Source organism: Musca domestica, unplaced genomic scaffold, assembly GCF_030504385.1.
Source record: "Musca domestica strain aabys unplaced genomic scaffold, Musca_domestica.polishedcontigs.V.1.1 9, whole genome shotgun sequence".
Classification (NCBI taxonomy): Eukaryota; Metazoa; Arthropoda; class Insecta; order Diptera; family Muscidae; genus Musca; species Musca domestica.
The window spans coordinates 1,955,172-1,978,618 of NW_026712435.1; the positions used below are offsets into that span (position 1 = coordinate 1,955,172).

General features: G+C 36.3%; 1 protein-coding gene and 1 long non-coding RNA gene across 4 annotated transcripts in view; both read left to right on the plus strand.

The window, feature by feature from the left end:
• Positions 1–23,447, plus strand: part of LOC101897013 (intermembrane lipid transfer protein Vps13D) — a 352,800-nt gene that overhangs the window by 271,784 nt on the left and 57,569 nt on the right. The gene's annotated exons all lie outside the window — the stretch shown is intronic.
• On the plus strand, positions 2,118–3,932 carry LOC131806806 (uncharacterized). Its single transcript, XR_009344171.1, has 2 exons — positions 2,118–3,174; positions 3,238–3,932. It is a non-coding gene; the product is annotated as an uncharacterized LOC131806806 (long non-coding RNA).

The following is a 23,447-nucleotide window of genomic DNA, read 5'->3' on the forward strand; positions in this document are numbered from 1 at the left end:
TTTCCTATTATGCATATTTGTCAAAGCATAATTATTCACAGATATGACTGATATAAGTGTTCCCGTACTGGTCGATTAAAAGTGTTTTAAAATACCTGTACCCATATTTAAGCCGTGGGCTTCAAAGGTGTGGATGTGCTATACAAATCTATTAAAAAGTATATATCAATCTTATCCCCATGTAAGGGATCAAATTAATTTTTAGTATGGTAAAAATCGTAGCAAAATCTTCCAGTGAAATGAGCAGTAATTTGGAATTTGCTGTATTTTGTACACCTCATAATTGAGCGCTGAATGAATTAAGAATAGCCAAAGTTAATTACTTTTTTAAGCCATTAGCACCTCAGATTGTCCATTAGCGTTCTTATAAGTCCCCCTAACCATGTCGGTCTGTTTGTCCGCCAAAAAGTGGACTTGAGGGGGTACTATTATATGGAAAAAATTCTAAAATTTGTAGATATGTTCATATTTTTGTGTAAGTTTTCACCCCACAAATACACATTTTTAGCCAAATCCTTTGAAATATGGTAAAATCAGGAGATACTTTTACATGGGCACTACTCCGAGACATCGACATGACAAATAGAGACCAAATCAAAAATTTAACAGAACAACATAGCATGTCAAACTGAAAAACATTCCGCGTGATTTAAATGAGTAAAAATAGTTTTATCCACCATATTATCATATAGATGTATTTCCCAAATCTACGTTTCCAACCAATATTCTCTTGAGAGTTACAAATTCAATACAATACAAAATTTTCTTTTCTGACCACACATTATATGTGAAAGTGGACTTGGGGATACTCCAATGTGGGGACTTTACTTAAATAAATTCCTATGTGGCAATTATCTGTATGATGGTTCCCTAACCCCTTAGAGACAAAGATGCCAAATAAGGGCCAAAATATGAAAAAAGTGGCCAAGACCCCAAAAATAGCTTAAATCATATGATGGTTATATAAATATAAAATCGGGTTGTACCCTTATCCGTGAGTTATGATCGATATCATGACCTGCAAAAGTGATTTAAGGTATCTTGAATGTTTGGGAAGAATTCCTGGAAGGATAGAAATCCTTTTCTTACTAAAAGTCCCATTCGCTCTATTATTTTGCACCCTTTAAATTTGGTATTTTACTGATTGTACTTCCAAAGAATTTTGCATTTTGAGCTCTCATTGGACGGATTATTGTCACATGAAAGAAGTAGGTCCACGCTTTGAAATGAGCTCCATTAGGCTTTTTCTGTCATTTTTGGTTGTTTAAATGTGTTCGCAAATACAAATTAAAAAAAAATGACAAAAGAAGAATAGCAAATTGAAAAAATCTTCAACTTGTTCGCTGATTTATTACAGCAAATGTTTAAAGACCCTTACTATTTTTTTAAAATTCGATTCCACTGAAAATCTTTTCGATTTTTTCCCGATTTGAGAATTTTTGCAATGAGATCTCTTTTTCGTGATTTTTTAGCGAATTTGAAAAAGTAATTATCTTTTAATTAATAATTATCTTTCTTTTGGTGTGACCGCGTTAAATTATTTCGATATCATCTATTCCGTTTCGCCACCATATAATTCGGTATTACACTTCCATGTAACCCGCCATCAATTTCAGTTCTCAAGAAATCAAGTCAATTAAATAAATTGGTTTTAATATTCGAATTCAAAAATAAAAAACACTACAAATGTACATTAGAAAAAAGCCAGTCAAAATAGAAAAAAATCATGCAAAATAAAACATTACTATTGTACATTTGAAAAGTCAAAATGAAAATGTTAATGTATCACATTTTTACGCGATTTTTTTTTGATATTATCCTTTTCGGAGAGGAGACAACTCCTAATTTGTGTGAATTGTTAAAATCAGTCCAGCGGTTCTTAAGTTATAAGCGTAGTAACTAACACAACTTACATTTATATATATAGATATATATATATATATATATATATATATATATATATATATATATATATATATATATATATATATATATATATATTTATATATATAGATATATATATATATATATATATATATATGGGCCCGGTCCGCGTTGCCGACCCGTAGTGCAAAAATGTCACTACAGGTTGTGCGACATAAGTGGCACAATTTTAAGTATGAATAATGACTCGACTAATTAGAAATAAATACGTATCGCAAAAATTTCAGCAATGCCAAATGGTTCACGTAACGGGCAATTTTTAGTGTTTCAAAAACATATTTTTCAAGCTGAGATTTTAATTTGAGAGTCAAACGCATAAATAATAAGTCACATATTTAATAAAGTATACATTAAATGTTTATAATAGCCCATGTAAGATGGTTCTCTACCCCATATTAGCCTAAACACATATTTTAAGCCAAATTGATTCGAAAATATAATCAAAACACTCGAAATAGGTAAAATCAGGAGGTACTTTTATGTGGGCGCTTCTCCGAAACATTGACATTGAAACATTTCCGCGAAATGGTCTTCTACCCCCTTAACAGCTACGATGCCAAATAAAGGTAAGATCGATTGAAAATTTTCACCAAACTCTGGAAATAGCTGTTATCAGCGGATACCTTTATAAAAGGGTTATACCAATATATGTGTATGGCTGAGCTATATAAAATGGACCCTAAAAACGTTGAACCCGAACAATTTTTCAAGTATAACATAATTTTCCCCGTATAACATTACATGTGAGTTAAGGTTACTTTTAAGGGTTTGGAAGAATTTACCGAGGATATGCATACTTTTTTTTATAAATTTTCAATTCGCTCCACTATTTTATATAGGTCGCATATTACAGTGCCTCTTCATATTCGGTATTTCAATTTGAGGTATTTTGAAGGGATCAAAAGCAATTTTTGAGGTTAGAAATCATTTGTCAAAAAATTACAACATATTAAAATGAGTGCGCTATTCGATGTTATATGCGATCTTTCATGTGTAAAATTGGCATCTGGCTTTCAACTCCATCGTGCTTCAGCTGGAAGATGCGAACACATTTAAACAAACAAATTTGACTGACAAAGGTTTATAGGCTCATTTCAAAACGTGGACCTACTTCTTTCATATGACAATAATCCGTCCAGTGAGAACTGAAAATGCAAAATTCATTGGGACTGCCATCAGTGAAATACCGAATATAAAGGGCGCAAAATAGTAGAGCCAACTGGACGTTTTGTAAGAAAAGGATTTCTATCCTTCCAGAAAATTTTCCTAAAATTTCATAAATCGCTTTTGCAGGTCATGATATGGGTCATAAACCCCCGGATTAGGGTACAACCCGGTAATGGCATAAATATTTCAATTTTGGAAAAAGGGCCCATCTTGGTCTAGACCACATTCATCAATTGATTTGGATAAAAAAAATGTATCTAGGCTACCCAGGGGTAGAGAACCGTCGTACAGATAATTGTCCACATAGGGATTTTTTTAAGTATAGTCCCCACATTAGTGTACCCCCATGTCAACTTTCTCAACCAATGTGCGGTTAAAATATAATATTTTTATTCTATTGAATTTGCAAACCCCAAGAGATTATTGGTTGGGAACGTAGATTTGGGATGTACATCTATGTGAAATAAACTGCGAAATGTGAAAAAGCGACTCCGTCAGTTGGAAATTGTGGCAGAAACATCAAAAAATACGAATATTAGATAGTAGCACGGGACCGAATATTTATTTAATCGTCATTGAATTAAATTATAATGAAAAATGTGGAATTAATTCCAATCTTATGGTAATGCGTATAAAATAGCAATTATCTTTGACTATTCTGAAATCATTCTGTCATCTTTTATGATGTGGTTAAAAGTACATACCACACAGTACGTTTTCTAAAAGTTGGAAACATAAACTCTAAATTACAGCTCATTTGAATGGAAGATGCTGCTAAGCTCTTTACAAAAAAAAAAAAAAAAAAAAAAAAAAAACCAAAATTGAGCAGGGTTTTCACCTGGGGCTATTTTAGATGCTCTATTTCATATTGGTGTTTAACACTTAAATTAAAGCCTATGACTGAAAAATAAGATCAGGTTATTCAAAATATGTAAAACCGACAGTAGGTGAACATCTATTATAATTTTCGTTGTTGCAAAATGGTCAGGCTTAATCTCATTATTGTTGTTTTTATAAAAACAAAGTTTGTTTATTAGTGGAGAACGATGGTAATGTTTACCAGGGGGTAAGACAGGAAATACCTAGGTTTCGGAAAGAGCCACCAATCCTCATCAGTTTCCTGATTATTTCAAAAATAACTTCTATGACAAAAATAATATTTGCCATGAATATTTATTTCTATGCGTTAAGGACTAAATGTACGGGCCGGCAACGCGGACCGCGCCAGCTAGTATTTATGAATAAAAATATTCATAGAACACGAAAGGATCATACTAATATTTATATCAGTATCGGACAATTCCTTCTGGTACCTTTCCCACAAAGGTCGACATTTTGAATAATTATAACTTACTAACTGGCCCTGTCCGCGTCGCCGGACCGTAGTTTCAGTCTTTAATGCATTGTTTTTAAAGTATAATAATTCACAGATCTGGCTCACATAAGTGGCACAATTTTATGTATAAACAATGACTCGACTAAAAAGAAATAAATACGTATCGCAAAAATGTTAACACAAGTTCACGTAACGGGCTATTTATAGTGCTTCAAAAACCTGATCCTATTTTTCAGTCAGCGATTTTAATTTCAGAGTCAAAAACCTAAACAATAAGTCACATATTTAAAAAAGTATACATCAACTGTCTATATAGTCCATGTAAGATGGTTCTCTACCCCCATGTTAGCCTAAACACACATATTAAGCCAAATCGATTCGAAAATATAATCAAAACCCTCGAAATAGTTACATTGACATAGAAATGTTCCCACGAAGCGGTCTTCTACCCCTTAGAAGCTACGATGCCAAATAAGGGTAAAATCAATTGAAAAATGTGGACAAGACCCTGGAAATAGCTGCAATCAGCGGATACCTTCATATACTCCTATACTTATAAAATTTCGAAAGAATTTGTTGTTCTTTCTAAAATCTCATATTACCAACATTTGAAGAATTTAAATAGGGCTGTATCATAAAGGGGGGGTATATCACAATGCAGACCGACCTGATACATATTTTGTACAAATGATTCTTCATGTTAGCCCTAGGATTGTATAAAATTTAAAACTCTATCGTAACTTTTGCGGAGTATAGAGCAAAACATTTGAGGCCCTTTGTGTATGTTTGAGCTATATAAAATGGACCTTAAAAACGTTGGACCCGAACAATTTTCCAATTGTAATTACCCGCAGTGTAATAACTGACGATAGCGCATAGTCCCCGTATAACATTGCATGTGAGTTAAGGTTACTTTTAAGGGTTCGGAAGAACTTACCGAGGATATGAATCCTTTTTTTAACAAGTTTTCAATTCGCTCCACTATTTTGTATAGTCCGGCAACACCTTCAAATCTTGACATTAGATTTATATACACTTAAGTTATTTCACCCGAAAAAGAAGGTATCAGTACGACAACACCGGGTGAGATGAAAACCAACTGCAACCAACTTCAGACTACTGTTATTTCTTTAGAAAAACCAAAACCTTGGAAAATCACAAGTATGAGAATAAATCTTTTGTGTCTCCTACCATCCCTCGTTACCGTGATACTAGTAGCGTAGTCCGACGTCAAGGAATGGGACGGAAGAAAATAGCAACATTAGCACTGGCCGGAAAATGGCTCGTGAGCTGAACATATCGCAATATTCTATTCGGCAAATATTTAAAAAAAATGAGCTCGGGGTAAAGCCATTGAATTTCCAAAAAGTGCAAGAACTTACAACGCAACAGAAAGAAAATAGATTCAAAAGCCGAAAGTGGTGAGCTGTCGAATTTGGGTTTCTCCGATGAGAAAACATTCGTTGTCCAGCAGTTTGTGAACAAACAAAATGATCGTGTTTACTTACCAAAGAGGTCAGCTGAAATGTGCACCTTGGGTTGTCCACCAGGATTCAAGCGACGGCCATGGTGATGGCGAGGGCCGCCATAACAGCCGATGGTCGCTCTCCGCTCGTATTAAGCGTCCGTGGCATCAGAATAAATGCCGAATATTATCGCGAAAATAGTCTGGAGGGTGTATTAAAGCCTTGGGCACGCAAGCACTTTGGCCGCAGACTTTGGACATTCCAACAGGACTCAACACCATCGCACGGTTTCATTGGCCGTTTGAAGGCTATAATTCGTGCCAAAGGTGACTAATTCGAACAAATCTAAACTTAATCTAAAATTTGACGCTATTTCCAATACTTTTTGCTTTTATTCAATAAAATTAAAAAAAATAATAATTATGGCGTTGGACTTTGTTGCAATTTTTATCTCACCCTGTACTTAGGAGGAAAGCGCGAATATATTGAACATCAACAGGATGAAGACTTCGTTCTTAGATGAACATATTGGGCTGACATTTTTTCAAAGTTAAACGAATTTAACTTATATCTGCAAGGCTGAAAACAATCCAATATTTTTTGCAGTTCCAGAAAAAAATTTAGCGATAGCTTTGAAACCCTAATAGTACAAACGAAAGTGCAGACAAAGATGAACTTACTATTGTAGATTTTCTCGAATTTTAGTAAGAAATAACGTCGACACTCCGGGTGAGATGAAAACACTAGAAAATTCGAGTTGGATTTGTAAGACATTTCTGAACCTACTACCAACTAATATGTCGACAAAAGTAAGTGGAGACTTATTAATATACTTTAATTATCCTTGCCTGTTTGACCAAGCTATCAATGTCTTCCTGCCCTATACTATTTTTATCTTTTCGACTTTTTGTGAATTACTTCAATAGGTATTTCCATAAATTTTTAAGTTATACCTATACTAGCTGAACACGGTGAGCTTCGCTACTCCTTTTGATTTGATATGCATTCAAAATAAGACATATTCAAAAATTAAAAAAAAAAAAACTTAATTATGCAATACTTTTAGGCGTAAACAAACAAATAGCTCGGTCTACCAACGCGTGAACATGCCAGAAAAAGCTGACCATAAGAAAAGTAGGAACATGCCAAATTTGGTCCGCATACATGAAGAGTTTGTCTTTCGAATTTATTAATTTCATAGCAAATGCCAAGCGTGCAGGGAACTGCTTTATTTTAAAGTTGAGTGGCATTTCTGTTTGCAATTAAAGAATTCGAGGTAGTAACATACTTGCCTGTAATAATCGTATCCTCAATTAAATTGTAGTGTAGCTCTTTACTGTTAGCTTAATAACATTGCCAAGGCATTGTGGGTTAATGCTTCTTAATAAAATCATATCCCAATCTGAAACGATTTCAATATAATTTGACAAAATTTACTTTTACACCAAATTCCGTCACACCTTCCATATTTTATTGAAATTGGAAGTACAGACCGTGTTTGGTGCATTAAATATGTGAAATCGGCCAAGAATATATATAGGGAAATTATATCCAAATCTTAACCAATTACTAATTAATTTGACAAATTCATTATTGGAACCAAATTCCGCCACACATTCTGAATTTCATTGGAATCGGACATACATATCGTGTTAGGTGCTAACATACATGAAATCGGCCGAAATATATATAGAAGCTATACCCCAAACCTCAACCGATTTCAATATAATTTGGCAATTCTTTGGTACCAAATTTCGTCTCTCTTTCGTCTTCATTGGAATCGGACATACATATCGCATTGGGTGCATCAAATATGTAAAATCGGCCGACAATAAATATGGATGGGAGCTATATCCAAACAAATTTGTTAGACAAAATTCCATCACACATTCTAAATTTCATTGAAATGTGACGTACACAGCGTGTTTAATGCATCAAATACATGAAATCGGCCGAAAATATATATGGGAGCTCTATCCAAATCTGAACCGATTTCAATATAATTTGGCAAATTTACTTTTGTTCCAAATTCCGTTATGCATTCCAAATTTGGAGACTGTATCTGTAATCTATCAATAGATATGTGTATATAAAATGTGTTTTCTGCACACCAATCTGTTGTTTAGTCTGATGTTGCTTGCGTTTTTTGCCTTATTGTAGTCCTTGTGACATTGTGCGCGTTCCTCTTTTGAAGTTGAGCAAGAATTTGTTGCAGCTGTGCTGTCTGGTTGTCATACGGATGAAATCTGGCAAACCCTACGTTGGTGCCAGTTACACCTGCCACTACGAGGAGATGCAGCATCGTATTGTGTCGGGAACCATACATACGACAGGTCCCTAGCCAACCACAAAATCTTGCTACGTGGTTTCGTCCGGGACAGTTCTTGCAGTATCTGCGGGCCAATACCACACTCTCCCTTTGCTCCACTGTCATCACTTTAAATGCAGGACAGTTCCTCAGGTGATGAATGCCGTAGCAAACCAGACATACTTCACATTGGCCCATATTCATGATTATGTAAATGTAAAAAAAATATCCAAAAAAACGTCATTCAAAGTATTGCATATTAGACATTTAATCATGAAACACATACCCACATTACATTTCTACTGACAACCACTGACTGGGAGTACACATAACTTTACAATAGGACGAAATATTATACCTCTTGTAGTTTTTACATCACCTACTCTTACGTTTTCATCGGGCCCTTCATGCTCTTTTACCACACGTCCCATTTTCCAGTCATTTGGAGGTAGCAGTTCACCCTTGACTAATAGCAAGTCATTTTCTTTAATATTTCGTTTAGGATATCGCCATTTGTATCTTTTATGGAGTTCCTGGATATATTCTATTTTTCCATCAATTGGCATTTCCGGAGTGAATAATAACGATCCACCTCTTAGAAAATGTGCCCGGGTTAAAGCCTCTAAATCTTCTGGATCCTCTGACAATGTTGTTAAAGGCCTAGAGTTTAAAACACTCTCTATTCTCACTAAAATAGTGGCAAATACCTCAAAATTTAATTTTCTTTCAGAAATAACCTTTTTGAAGTGTGACTTTAAACATTCAACTCCTGCTTCCCATAATCCTCCCATATGTGAAGCCCTAGGTGGAACAAGCTTCCACTCGATGCCATTAACAATATATTTTTCTGAAATTTTTTTTGGAGGATTTTTTAACATATTCCTAACATTCCCTCAAAAGAACACGACTGGCACCCACAAAATTGGTTCCATTATCTGACATTAAACCTCTTCTACCTTTGAAACGTGTAAATGTTGCAAGAAACGCTTCTGTAGATAGTGACAAACACGCTTCAAGATGTATTGCTTTTGTCGAAAAACATACAAATATACATACATAAGACTTTTGATACGGTGAATTTCTCAAATTGCCACTTTTAATCTGAAATGGACCTGCATTTCAGTAAAGGGAAGCGAAAAAGAAGTTATCTTTAAAGGAAATGCAGCCATTATTTGTGATTTCACCTTTTGTTTGTACATCAGCATGCATCAATGTTTTATGGATAAATTCCAAGAATATATTGCATAAATGAGACGAAATTGGCATTATTATCAGAAATCGTCAGTCATTAGAAACATTGGCATTGGACGTCCATTAACTCCCATTACCCCATTATCAGCCAAAAATGGATTCAAAGCACTTAGCGGACTTTTCCGTGATATAAATTTAGAATTATTTAAATTCTTATATTATTGTGGATAATGAACCATTTGTGCCATTCGTACTAGAACCATCTTAGCGTGAGTCAAATCATGTTGAGATAAAAGCTTTCCACTTCCTACCTCTGAATATTAATTTTTCTTCGTTTATTCTTCATACGATACATATATCCTATAATACACAATATTTTGTTATAAGACGAACATTTTTTAATCATTTCTTTATAATCATCCTGCTCAATAATTGGTGCACAATATACTTCGCTTTTCTGGTGGATCTTTCGAAATAACCACATTGGGTCATTCCACCATAGCGAACATTTACTTAACTCTACAGAATTACAACCTCGTGTTCCAAGGTCTGCGGGATTACATTTCGAAGAAACGTGTCTCCATTTTTGAATATAGTTGCGGTTCTATTTGCAACATAAGTATTCCACGTCGATGGATGTTTTTGCAACCGTACCAATACAAATGTTGAAAATGTCCACATGTGGACAGAATAATTTTTCACATCTAATTTGGAGACAACACACTTCATCAGAGATGAAAGCAATATGGCACCACAAAGCTCTAATCTTGGCAAGCTTACTCTTTTCAATGGAGCAACTTTACTCTTCGCTATTAACAAGCTTACTGATGACTTTGATTCTGTGTTCATTCGAACGTATACTGCTTTCTCAGAAGAGTCACAAAATCCATGAAATTGTATATTGCCCTTTAGGCGATAATTAATCCATCTTGGTATTTGAATAGAATCAAGACTTGAAAATCGATCCAAAAATGCTTTCCATTTAGCATTAACACCTTCCAACCAAAGGTCTTGCAACAAAATTTTTGCCTGTGTAATTAAAGACGTTAACCACCCTGCTAGGTCAAATAATTTCGAAATGGTTGACAAGATTTTCCTTTTAGTTATCGTGCTAGTCACCTCCAGTGACATCATACTATAAGAAAGTGAGTCAGTTAAGGCATTCCAACGAATGCCTAATGTCTTTGTTGAACTCATATCTTTAATTCTTAAAAATTCTTTATTTAACAAATCTTCTGATCGGACGTTAGAAAGAAGGTTCGGATGATTTGCCATTATCTTCTTTAACGGAAATCCAGCCGAATTCAAAACACAAATCAATTGTTTTTCGCCTCCAAAGCCGAGGCAAGAGTATGACCTACAGTCATTACATCATCAACATACATCTCATTTTTAATTGGGGCATTTTGCAATTGGGCATTTATCTCTTGACTCCTCTTGACTCATTTATCTCTTGCAACAATGTGCGAATCGCCAAACAAGGTACACAGTTTATACCAAAGGTAATAGTACACAATTTATAATCTTCAATATCACTTTCTAAATAAAATTCTCTGGTATTGCCGATCAGAATCATGAGCACATATCTTTTGGTACATTTTTTCAATGTCATCGTTGAACACATACTTATACAGACGCCAATTCAAAATCACAGATACTAAATCATTTTGTAGTATTGGCCCTGTATGTAAAACATCGTTTAAAGAATAAGAGCTTTTTGACTTACTCGATCCATTAAACACCACTCTCACTTTAGTACTAGAACTTTCTGGGCGAAAGACTGCATGATGCGGTAAACAGTATGAAAAATACTTCCCATCAGTACATATTTCTCTTGATTCGGTGGGTTTCATAAGACCCAATGACAAATATTCATTTACTACTTCATTATATGACTCCTCGAGGTCTACATTCTTGCTTAACTTTACTTCCATATGTTCATATTGTTTCTTTGCCTTAAATCTGGACGAATCTAGGCGCATTTTTGGGGAAATTCTTCGTTGAAAGGTAATTTTACAACGAATCTTCCATTTAATCGACGGTATGTCGTGTTGGCGTAAAATTTCTCACTATATTCGTCAGATTTCGTGGAAATGGGCACTTCACTTATTTTTCCCAACACCTTCTCAATAATGAACTAACGTTATCTTCAGAATTATTTTTTATTTCTATGGACACTAAACAAATTTCATTGTCAGATATTGGCTCATAGATATACCAACCGTATATCGAGTTTTGAGCTATCATGTTGCCCAGCATGTTCTTTTTAACTCCCTCTAGGATTATATATGGGATAACATCGCTTCCTATATGCATATCAATTTGAGCAGAAATCATAAAGCCTGGATCTGCTAACTTCAAATCCTTAATACTTCCCAAATCTGAAATTTTAATTGTCTGTATCGCCAATAAACTTGTCAAATTTTGCACAACTAAAGCTTCTACTTCAAATTCAGTTTCATTTATTTCTAAACACAGCGTCTGAATGCTTCCCATGTCAATGAAAAAATCTGATCAGATAACGTGTACCGATCAACAATTCTACAAGCCCCACCCATTGTTTTGTTACGCAAATGATAGAGTTTTTGCGCAGTTGTGAGTCGGGGATGATTTCCATATATGGCCGTAAACATGTCTCTTAAAGTTGGTAATTGTTCATAACTTCCGTAGAAGTCTTGAGTGTCACAAGGTGGCACTTTAATACAAATTTCCGACATGTCAAAGGTTGTACCCGGAGGATACACAGCTGAGCTGTGAAACAGTGACGGATTTTTAACATCGCCTCTAGCGGTATCATATTGACTTTCTTTTCTTCAAAATCCTTAATAATTCAGCTTTTGTAGTTTGGTATTTGTCCCTGAGGGACTCAAACATTTTTCTGGCTTCTAATTTATAAACCTTTTCTTCTTCTTCCTCTATTTCTGCTAAATATACACATTCAAATGCACTGCGTGCATTGTGCCAATTTTCATAAAAGGATTCTGATTTGGTTTCTATTAAAGAATCCGAAAATTGTTCCTCGGGAGTAATTTCCAATTGAATGCACATATTTATAAGGCTGCCGGTTTCGAATTCAAATTGTTGAATCCATTTTGCTTTTTTATCAATTTATATATGTGTATTTATATGAAAATGTATTTTATTATAATTTTTTATTATTATTGTTATTATTTTTTATTATACAAACAAAATATAATTATCACTTTATTTATTGTTGATAAATAAAATGGAATTATTTCTGTAAATGTTTTTATTTGGCGTATAATTTTAACTTTCTCATTAAAAGTTTAATTTTTTTAGACATATTGAAAAAAATGTTTTTAATATATTTTTATGATTTGTTTATTTTTTTATTTTATTTAACTTTTATTATCCAATAATTTGTTTGTAATCAAAATTATTTATGTGTGTTATTATTTTTATTGATTTAATAAATTATGCAAAGTTTTATACGTTACGTCAGAAGCTTACGTTACGTTAGAGGGTAATTGCACAGCTTTTCGACCCAGCAGCTGATCGATAGTCGATATGGTAAGCATCAAAGAACACAAAAGCCGCCACATTCGAACAGAGATAAAAACACAACAACACTTCTTACTACTTTAAAATTAATTTTAAATTAAAATTAATGCTTTTTTTGGAAAATATTTTTTGGCAGATAAGCCGATTCATTATTTTTTGGGCTCGAAAGACCGTGTACAAGTTCCAATACCGTCGTATGGATAGTTATGATTCAAATTCTACTGAGTAGATTTTGAGCCGAAATTTATTTTTGCACAAAGACGAACAACAATATTGTTTAGCACACTACAACAAACACAAAAGTATTCTGGCGATACTTACGTTTGTTGTCTGCACAAAAGAAAAAGGCGCTTTTAATTATTAATTCAACTTAAAATGACTCAGTCGGTCAATTTTATTTAATGTAATTCACAATTTTTGCTCTGGCGATCTGCACAAAATTTCACTTCGATAAACTTCAAGAAGAAGAGTGAAAAATCCTCCTTAGCTATGTGACCTCATCGATGGTTCTAAACCTCGAGATCGATGAGGTCTATGTCGATATCATCGTCTATGGGGTTGGGTCTATTCCCAACAAAATCCATTAATAATAAATAAAAGCTATTGAGTCAGTTATAGAGCATGCATTTTTCCGGTGTCATCTTAGCTCAAATAAACTCTTCGAAAAGTGAAGTTGTACACTAAGTTGTATCGTTTGTGAAGGAAACACACAATTTGAGTACTCTTCTGGTTGTACAATCAGTATTATCGTGTGTATATTTGCACTTATTACCAGTTAACATATTAATCATTTTGACATTGACATTATAGCCATCTTCACCTTGTCAAACAAAATGGGATATTGCAAAGCATCTCACGGCCGTTGAAGCAAAATTACTTTAAATGTTGGCAAGAAATTACCATTTCTGTTTTTTTTTTTTTTTTTTTTTTTGGTCGCACCGAAACTTGTCATTTGAAAACAGGAATTATAGAAAATTCTGATGTTGCACCAGAAGAGAAAGCTCGTGGCGATTTTGGTAGTTAATTCAAGCCGGGTAATTGAACCTTACCACTTGCACAATACAAACATGGTGTTTTCGTTGCATTGCAATGTTGACAGACGTTATTTATCGTTAACTGTAATCAATAGTTCTATCATAATTGAATGCAACTAGATTCAATTCCTGTTTGACACGCTATTGTCTACGCACTCGTTTCTCCAAATTGTACTTGGAAAGAAAAGCTTTCACCTGACCGATTACGCCTCATTCTTCCTCGATCTTCGAAGTTACGTGCATGTCGCTGCTCAAACGAAAACATGATCGTGGAACTTGTTCTCTCGTATCTTGATTTTGTTGTGCGCGTTGTTCATCGCTTTGTGATGATCTTGCAACAGATACATATAATTATAAAAAAGATATAATTATTCTGAATGCAAAAACATGTATTCAGGGTTGATGATGTGTTGGAATTTAATATGTCGGATATATTAGAATCTCATAGTTTTTGAAACTGTTATTCGAACAGTGTTCCCTAAATGCAAACATAGCACAATTTATATTATGAAAACAAAATAAAAAATTTACTTCTGTTCTCATTATGAACGAAGTCCAATTTTTATTCACTGAAAATTAAAAAAAAAACATGTGTACAGTAGTACAGCATTTGTCGGTCAAAGGGAAATCAATTTTTTATGACACATATTTAAACTCGAAATATTGTAAGGTATATGTACACCTAGCTTAAGTTCTAGCACTTTGTGTTGTTTTCGGTGTTGTGATTTTTGATGTTACTTTTACGGATTCTAAACTTATTGGGAAAACTGAGATTAATTGTTGTTTTACAATTGTTTCAAAATATTTTTATTTATTTATCGTTGGAGGAGTTTTAACCTGGTGGTGAATGATTTTTTTACACAAGCAGTTACCGTGACCATTCGATTGCGATATCTAAAGAACAATATTGAACCCCAAAGCGAAGCGTTTCATTAATGAAGCTCCGAGATTTTTGAAAAAAAAAATACTGTTGGCGTGATACCAGGACAAATAAGCCCAAAACGAATAGAAAATAAAAACAAGGATTATGTAGTGTATGTGTATTTTCAAATGGTTTATTTGTAAAGTGCTTGAGGTACAACGTAACGAAACTTTACCCATAGACAATTGAAAATATAAACAACGAAATGCTCTCACCGTTTATCTTCGAAATAAATCGGATCAGCAGATAAATACAAACATTTTAAAACAGCGGTTGTAGATTGCTTGAGTTGTTAATACACGCACGATCGTCATTTAATATATATATATATATATATATTATATGACATATAACATATAGCTTTTCTGGAAAAGCTGGGATGGTTAGTTGTTGCCGAAACGAGGAAATAATATTCTTTAATGCAGGAATAATTTCTCCTCGGAGTTGTATGAAAAAAAACAAAGAAAGAAAAAAAAACAAGGTGTTTTAGAAAAGAAGTTTGCCAAACAATGGAATTTTATTGAACAAAATTCGGTGGAGAATTTGGAAACGAATCTTACCAACGACAGTTGTGTTTGCTGGTTAGAATAAAAGTAAGTTTATTTACAAAAAAGAAAAAAAGAACAACCAGTGTAAAAGGAAAACATTTGCATTTAGCACATTAGCATTTAGTACCAAGAGAGAGATGCAAATTTAGACAAATGAAAGAAAAATTGAAACTAGAGAATAGGGTGACTAGCGTGGTTAACCTTGGCGTTAACATTACCGGCCCCCTTGCAGTAACTGCAACTAAAGAAATTAGACCAAAAACTAGCACACTCTCTTGTTTACAAAAAAAATTGATATATTGAAAGATTAGATATATATAATGGTGAACGGGCTGGTACCAGGATGCAGTCTTCCTTCAGAGTGAACAGCTCAGCCACATAGATTCGCTAGGTCTGTAACCATTGGATACTAAATATGCTGAAAAGGAAAGTTTGTGCTTTTTGGGAAGGAGGAAAAACAATAGTGCATGTGAGAAACTTCATTTATTGGTGGAATTTATCTCGAAGAAAATATTAATAAATACAATGAATCGTTCATTTCGGACAGGAGCCATAAATTGCCCACCCGAAAATGGTACTCTGAGCAGTGGGCAAGGCGCTGCGTGAATACACCCCTTCTGACATTACTCTCGGATAAAGATCCACTCCGATGACAATATCGATGCCGGCAGATTTGTGGAAGTCCGGATCGGCGAACAGCAAATGCGGGAAGTGCTTGTGGTAGTCTTCCGGAAGTGATTCGAGTGGAGTCTTCATCGCGATCCGATTATCCACACGAAAAGTGCCCTCAATCTTCACGGACGAATCATGCCTAGAGTAGAGTGTAAGCGCGCAAATGGTCTCCTCCCTCAAAGTAAGCCGCGCTATCTTGTGCTTGTCGGCGAAACCCCGGGCTATGCGGCTCACCAACGAACCCGAATCCAGCAAGCATCGAGCCATCACTTTCGCGTCGATCCGAACCAGAACTGTGGGCAACAATATTATATTGTTCTTGTGGATCAATAATGTTAGGGATCCTTGGGACGAAACGGCGGGCCTAGTAGGTTCAACAGCGCGATAATTAGATCTCGTTGATGTAGATGGCTATGGTGACACCGAGCGAGATTTGGACCGAGACGACGAATTTCCTGGCAGAAGCTGGTCACGGAGCTTGGGGTTCACATGCAGCAATGTGTGGTGGAATTTGTGGCAATGATGGCAGCGGCGATCGCTAAAGCATGTACCATGTGAGTGTCCGTGAGCCAGGCAGTTCACACAGTATTTATGCCGCCGTACAGCATTCAGCCGATCCGCCATGGTCATATCTAAAAACTTCCTGCACAATCGTAATGGATGCGGACGCTGGCACAGACGGCAGAGGAAACGTCCCTTTCTGTGAGGAGCTTGGTTGGCACGGGAATGACTGATGCGACTGGAGCTGTTCGATTTAGGCATGGTTCTTGACGTAACATAAATAGAGATAGAAGGAAAGGAAGAGAAAGGTAAATGGAAGAAATTTCGAACTTAGTTATCAGAAGGAAGAACTACGAGACCGGTACGGAAAAATGGACGAGAAAGGACTGTTCGCTCAGGAGGGAGGGCAGCCATGATCTGCTTCTGACAATGCTTTTTGTAAAGAACACACGTTTTGCACTCCTTTATGACTGCCTTGATCATGTTCTTTACCTTGGGTATCCAGTATTGTGATCTTATCACTCGAAGAACAAGTTGATTGCCACCATGAATGGTAATCTGATGAACAAATTGAACATAGAGCCTGGAGAACTTGCAACTGTACGGGAGTATGATCGGACGTCTTTCATCGAAAGAAATTCCAGGTGACGAATCTAACCGGCCACAAGAACGAATTAGACCATCAGCATCTAGATATGGATTTAAGCTTAGAAGCGAACTAGAGGACGAAACAGTCTTTCCCATGTACAATGTCCGGTACTCCTCTGGATAACAGGACTTTTGACACCATTTAACAAGAATATTACGACCTCCGATCATATCCGAACTGCAGAGAGGTTCCGAAGCGCGCGAAAAAGAAGAACGGTACCTAGGATGGGTACGGTGAATAAATCGATACACATAGGAAAATACCCTAAGTGCTCGCTGATAAGATGAAATGCTTCCCAATATATCCTCCGTTGAATTGAAATAGGAAAAATGAACACGAACAGACTTTCGCTCCACGTCTGTTTCTGTTGAATGAATGAACTCTGGCCATTGATCTGGAGTTTCACGAAGCCACCACGGTCCGTACCACCAAAGATCATTATTGACAATGTCTTGTGGCAACACACCGCGGCTCGCTAAATCTGCTGGATTGGCTTCCGAAGGAACATGGTGAAATCTGGACGAATCAACTACTTGAATAATATTCGAAACTCTGTTGGCAACGAATGTTTGCCAATGACCAGGAGGTTTGGAAAGCCAGGAAAGAACGATAGTGGAGTCTGTCCAGCAGAACAAGGAATATTTCGAAATATTAAGGGTAGGGAGTAATGTATCGATCATGTCTGCTAGAAGAACAGCCCCACAAAGTTCCAACCTTGGAATGGACAGTGTTTTCACTGGAGCAACTCTTGTTTTGGAATACACCAGGTGAGTGAATACGGACGTACCTCTAGCTATTCGCACATATAAAGCGGCCGCGTATGCCTTTTCGGATGCATCGCAAAAGCCATGGAACTGAATGTCAGCCGAAGGAGTAAAATCGAGCCACCTCGGAATTCTAACTCTATCGAGAACAGAGTAGTTTGTCTGGAATATTTTCCATTCGGACAATGTGGAGGGATTTATAACATCATCCCAACCAGTGCCATCGGACCATATCTTCTGCATGATAACTTTCGCCACAACAATGCATGGTGAAAGCCATCCAGCAGGATCGAATAATTTGGAGATCTGAGACAGGATCTCTCTTTTTGTATAGGAACATGAAGATGGAAACGGTGTTGTTGAAAAGAAAAATTCATCAGAACTCGCATCCCACCGAATCCCCAAGGTTTTGGCTGTGCTGTGATCATCGAAGTCTAAAAAGGCTTCATGAAATAAATAATCATTAGGAAGATCTGCAAGAATGTCTCTCGAATTGGTCGTCCACTTCCGAAGGCAAAAGCCAGCGGAGTCTAGTGCAGATTTTAGTTCGGCTTTGGCTTGAATAGCAGTCGAGATAGAATGGGCTCCGAAAAGCACATCATCGACGTACATGTAATTACGAATAATCTCGCTTGCACTCGGATATAAATCTTGAACATCGTCAGCAAGTTGGAGCAGAGTGCGAATAGCCAAGTACGGAGCACAATTGACACCGAAAGTGACAGTTTGCAACTCGAAATCATGAATGTTCTCACCTGGGTGGTTGCGGAATATTATACGTTGGAACGGAGTATGATCTGGATGAACAAGAATCTGGCGGTACATTTTCTCGATGTCCGCATTGAATACATATCGGAAGAGACGCCATTTGAGAAGTAAAGTGGTCAAGTCAGATTGCAAAACCGGACCAGCGTGCAACACATCGTTCAGACTGTGACCATTGGACGTATCGGAGGAAGCATTAAAGACAACCCGAACCTTGGTGGTTGAGCTCTCCGGCTTAATAACCGCGTGATGCGGTAAATAATAATGGCGTGAATCACTATTTAAACATGGAGCAGGAACTGGGACCATGTGTTTCAAATGAACGTACTCATTGAGTACCTGATCATACTCCTTTTTAAAATCTGAATTTCGTAGAAGACGGCTCTCATTGCGAAGGAATTGTGTTACAGCTCGTGAACGGGATTGGCCAAGGTCCATTTTCTCTGGGAAACCTTGTTTGAAAGGAAGACACACGACATACCGACCATCTTTATTCCTTTTTGTAGTGGAAACGTAGAGCTCCTCGCAATATTTATCGGAGTCTGAAGGAAATTTTTTCTTAGGAAGATTCTCCACTTCCCAAAACCGACATATCTCTCTGTCTAAGGAAATTTCACAGAAATTGGAAATTAACATGTCTGATGAAGAAGACACTGGAACAGGGCCAGTTAAAATCCATCCAAAGATTGTTTCTTGACCCATCAAGGAGTCTCAAATATCTTGCATGACTCCAGCACGCATGATGAATGGAAGAAAGTCACCGCCTATAAGAATATCGATGTTCGAACTTTTGAAGAAGTGCGGGTCAGCCAGATGAATTGAAGGAAGTCCAGAGAACAAAGATGATGGTAATGTGTGGGAAGGAAGATTTCCAGACAAATGTGGAACCACGAATGCTTGCACGGAAAGCTCAACGGAATCATCAAATCGAGAGGACAGCACATACTTTTCGAACGGAGGCAGCGGTCGAATTATTGAGACCAGAAATCTGAACGTTTGTACGCTGATATGGAAGTTTGACTTTATTGAAGAAACGTTCAGATATGAATGTTCCTTGAGAACCCGAATCTAGGAGTACACGAGCGTGATACTTTACTCCTAAGTGAATCACATTCACCAACGCAGTCCCCAACAAAACACCCCGAGAGCTGGAAGTGAAACACGTCTGAATTACTCCACCCCCAGAAGTAGTGGACTGTACTGAATTTGGAGAAAATGGAGTGGAGTTTGGACTTAAAGTGGTAGAGCTCGTAGGTGGATTGGATGGATGACTACTTGACGAACGCTCATGAAGCATAGTGTTGTGCTGCCTCTGACACTCAAAACAATTATTTTTGCTCGTACAATTTTTTACGTGGTGAGTTTTTGAGAAACAATTCAGGCACAGGCCTTGTTTCTTGATCTCAGCCACTCGTTGTTTGACATCCATATCAATGAATCTAGGACATTTTCGAATAATATGAGCGGAATTTGTGCACAAAGGACATTTTGGAGCCGTAACATTGGTCTGGAATGAGCTGAACTTCGAATTCTTTGAATGTGCATTAGATTTAGTTTTTCGATCATCAGACTTCGGAAAATTGCGCGTCTCGGAGACGGATTCAAGTGTACGATATCGATTCATAAGGAAAGAATCAAGGTCAGCCCACTTTGGAATAGCAGTCTTGTCAGCCAAACCTTGTTCCCAAAGCGTCAAAGTTGAGTCAGGAAGACGATCAGAACAAAGGAAAACAAATATTGGATCCCAACTTCTAACGTCGATATCGTACAGAGATAACGCAGCAATACATGAATTTATGTTGCGCTGCAATGACTTAATTGCACTCGCTGACTCGGACTTAATATCAGGAAGATTGAATAGAACTTTTAATTGGCCATTAACAAGAATTCGCTTATTTTCGAAACGATCGCACAAACCTTTCCAAGCAAGTTGAAAACCTTGAAAAGGTGCACGTTGGACAATATCTCTAGCTTCGCCTTTAGTCTTCTGGGTCAAATGAAACAATCGCTCGACTGGACTGAGCCTAGAATTTCTTATGTACACGGCTGTGAACATATCTCGGAAAGTCGGCCATGACATATAATCCCCGTTGAAAATTTCGGTATCGCATGGGGGCAGGTTGAACGAATACTTTAAACCATGATCATGATGGATTGTAGAATTAGGACTATGGGTCGAAGGGTCCGGAGGTGAAACAGAAGGCTCTTTAGGAACTGTTTGCCTTTGGAGATCCTCAGACAACTGCGTGAGGCGAGCCAAGCACTCGCAATAAGTGACATAGGCACTATTGTATTTGGCCTGGAACGTCTCGAGCTCCGAAGCTGCATCTGCATCTTCTTCGTGTTCATCATCCTCCTCGTTCTGTTCTTCGCTAGCTCGATCGGACATAAATTGGTCATACGCTGATTTGATGCCTGCCCATAAGGATTTAACTTCCGAAATATGTATCTTTATGAATTGGGCAGACGTCAAGGGAACATTACCACCAACAACCTCGGCATTGAAGGTGACCAGACGATCAGCTTGACGAATGAAGGCTTCCAAGGACATTATCGCTCAGTAAAATTAATGAAAATTGATTTAGAACAAGAAACTAGCAAAGAATAAGCGAAGAACAGCGAGGACGGGAGGAAAAAGGGTAACTTCCCAAGCAAATTTGTTCACGAATATCTAAAAAAATGGTTGAAAAATACGTTTTTCTTTGTATTTTCTCCTTTGTACAGCGCCACCTAGTGGTAAATGAATGGACAATGGAAAGAACTAAAAGCAGTAGGTGAATTTCCACGAAAAACCGGAATAAATTGGAATAATATTGAAAATATTATGATTTTTGAGGTATTTTCGTATATATAAAACGCCCCCTGGCGGCGAACGAACACACTATATATTTGCACAGTCAGAAATAAATCCGCAGTGAGCAAATGTCTAAAAAATCAAAGATCACCCAGGAAATAATAATAAATAATTGAAAGAATTAAAGTTTTTTAGGTGATTTAGAATTTGCAGATCGCCCTCTAGTGGTGGAAAAACGTACTACCAATAAGCACCAGCGAAGAAAAGAATAAGAAGATGAAAATGTCCAAGAAAAACCAGAAATATTTGGATAAGTCTCGAAAAAATCAAGTTTTTCTCCGAATTTCCTTATATGGACATCGCCCCCTAGTGGCCGTAATGTGTACAAAAAATGGGCAAGAAGAAGGTACAGCACCAACTACCTTTATATATATTCGAATAATATATTTATATATGAATGTCGCAAACAAGTTACAGTGCGACCATATGAAAGGAACGACGGTAGGGTGCACGCACACTTAAAGAGAATAGCTTTACTACTATTGAGTGAAAACACACGTAAGAGAACTCCGGTGGTTGGCTGAACGTACGAACAAACCAACAGCGGCCACCAAACAACAGGAAAAATAATGTAGGTGTTTTAGAAAAGAAGTTTGCCAAACAATGGAATTTTATTGAACAAAATTCGGTGGAGAATTTGGAAACGAATCTTACCAACGACAGTTGTGTTTGCTGGTTAGAATAAAAGTAAGTTTATTTACAAAAACATTTGCATTTAGTACATTAGCATTTAGTACCAAGAGAGAGATGCAAATTTAGACAAATGAAAGAAAAATTGAAACTAGAGAATAGGGTGACCAGCGTGGTTAACCTTGGCGTTATATATATATATATATATATATATATATATATATATATATATATATATATATATATATATATATATATATATATATATATATATATATATATATATATATATATATATATATATATATATATATATATATATATATATATATATATATATATATATATATATATATATATATATATATATTATATATATATATCCAAGAAATATTTACATGTTTAAAATAAATTCATTAAAACAAAAACAGGTCAATTTGTGTTAGCATAAATCATGTAAAAGAAATACTTCAAACTTCGATCGCAGAAGTTGTATAAGTTCGGCACTTTGGTTACGCCAAGGTATATGTTCAATACATTGCCCCCCCCCCCCCCCCCCCTTTTCCCAGCATTCCAATTAATCACATTAATTGGCCTCAATAGGGAAATCTTCTCTGCATCTCTTTTAGGAGTCACATTCGGCTAGTTCAGATTGGGGGGAGAGCTTAAGCTCTCTTCCGCACTTTCACTAAAAGTCATATTCGCTCTGTACGGATGCAGGTCGTCGGTTCTGGTCATGACCTTGTTCCGCTATTGTGCTCATCTACAACGACACTTGGTCTATCGCTCTCGTTGAAACCAAACGCAAAGGTAAAGCATAGATAAATGAAGATATAGACAACGAAAATTTAGTTTTGTCTTTTTATCCAGGTGGCTCTCATCATGTTTTGCGTAGTCAACATGCTGATTTACGCGTTCAACCGACTCGTCTTCGAATTTTTCGTTGTCATCACGTACTTTTTGCATTTCTTTTATTTTGGAATAATTTCAACTGAGAAATATCCTACAGTTTTTGTTATTTTTAACGTTTTAGAATTGAGTGACTTCAATATTCCGACTCAAACCCCTGAAACGATATAGACGACATCTGCTGATTCGATTTATTTCGAAGATAAACGGTGAGAGCATTTCGTTGTTTATATTTTCAATTGTCTATGGGTAAAGTTTCGTTTCG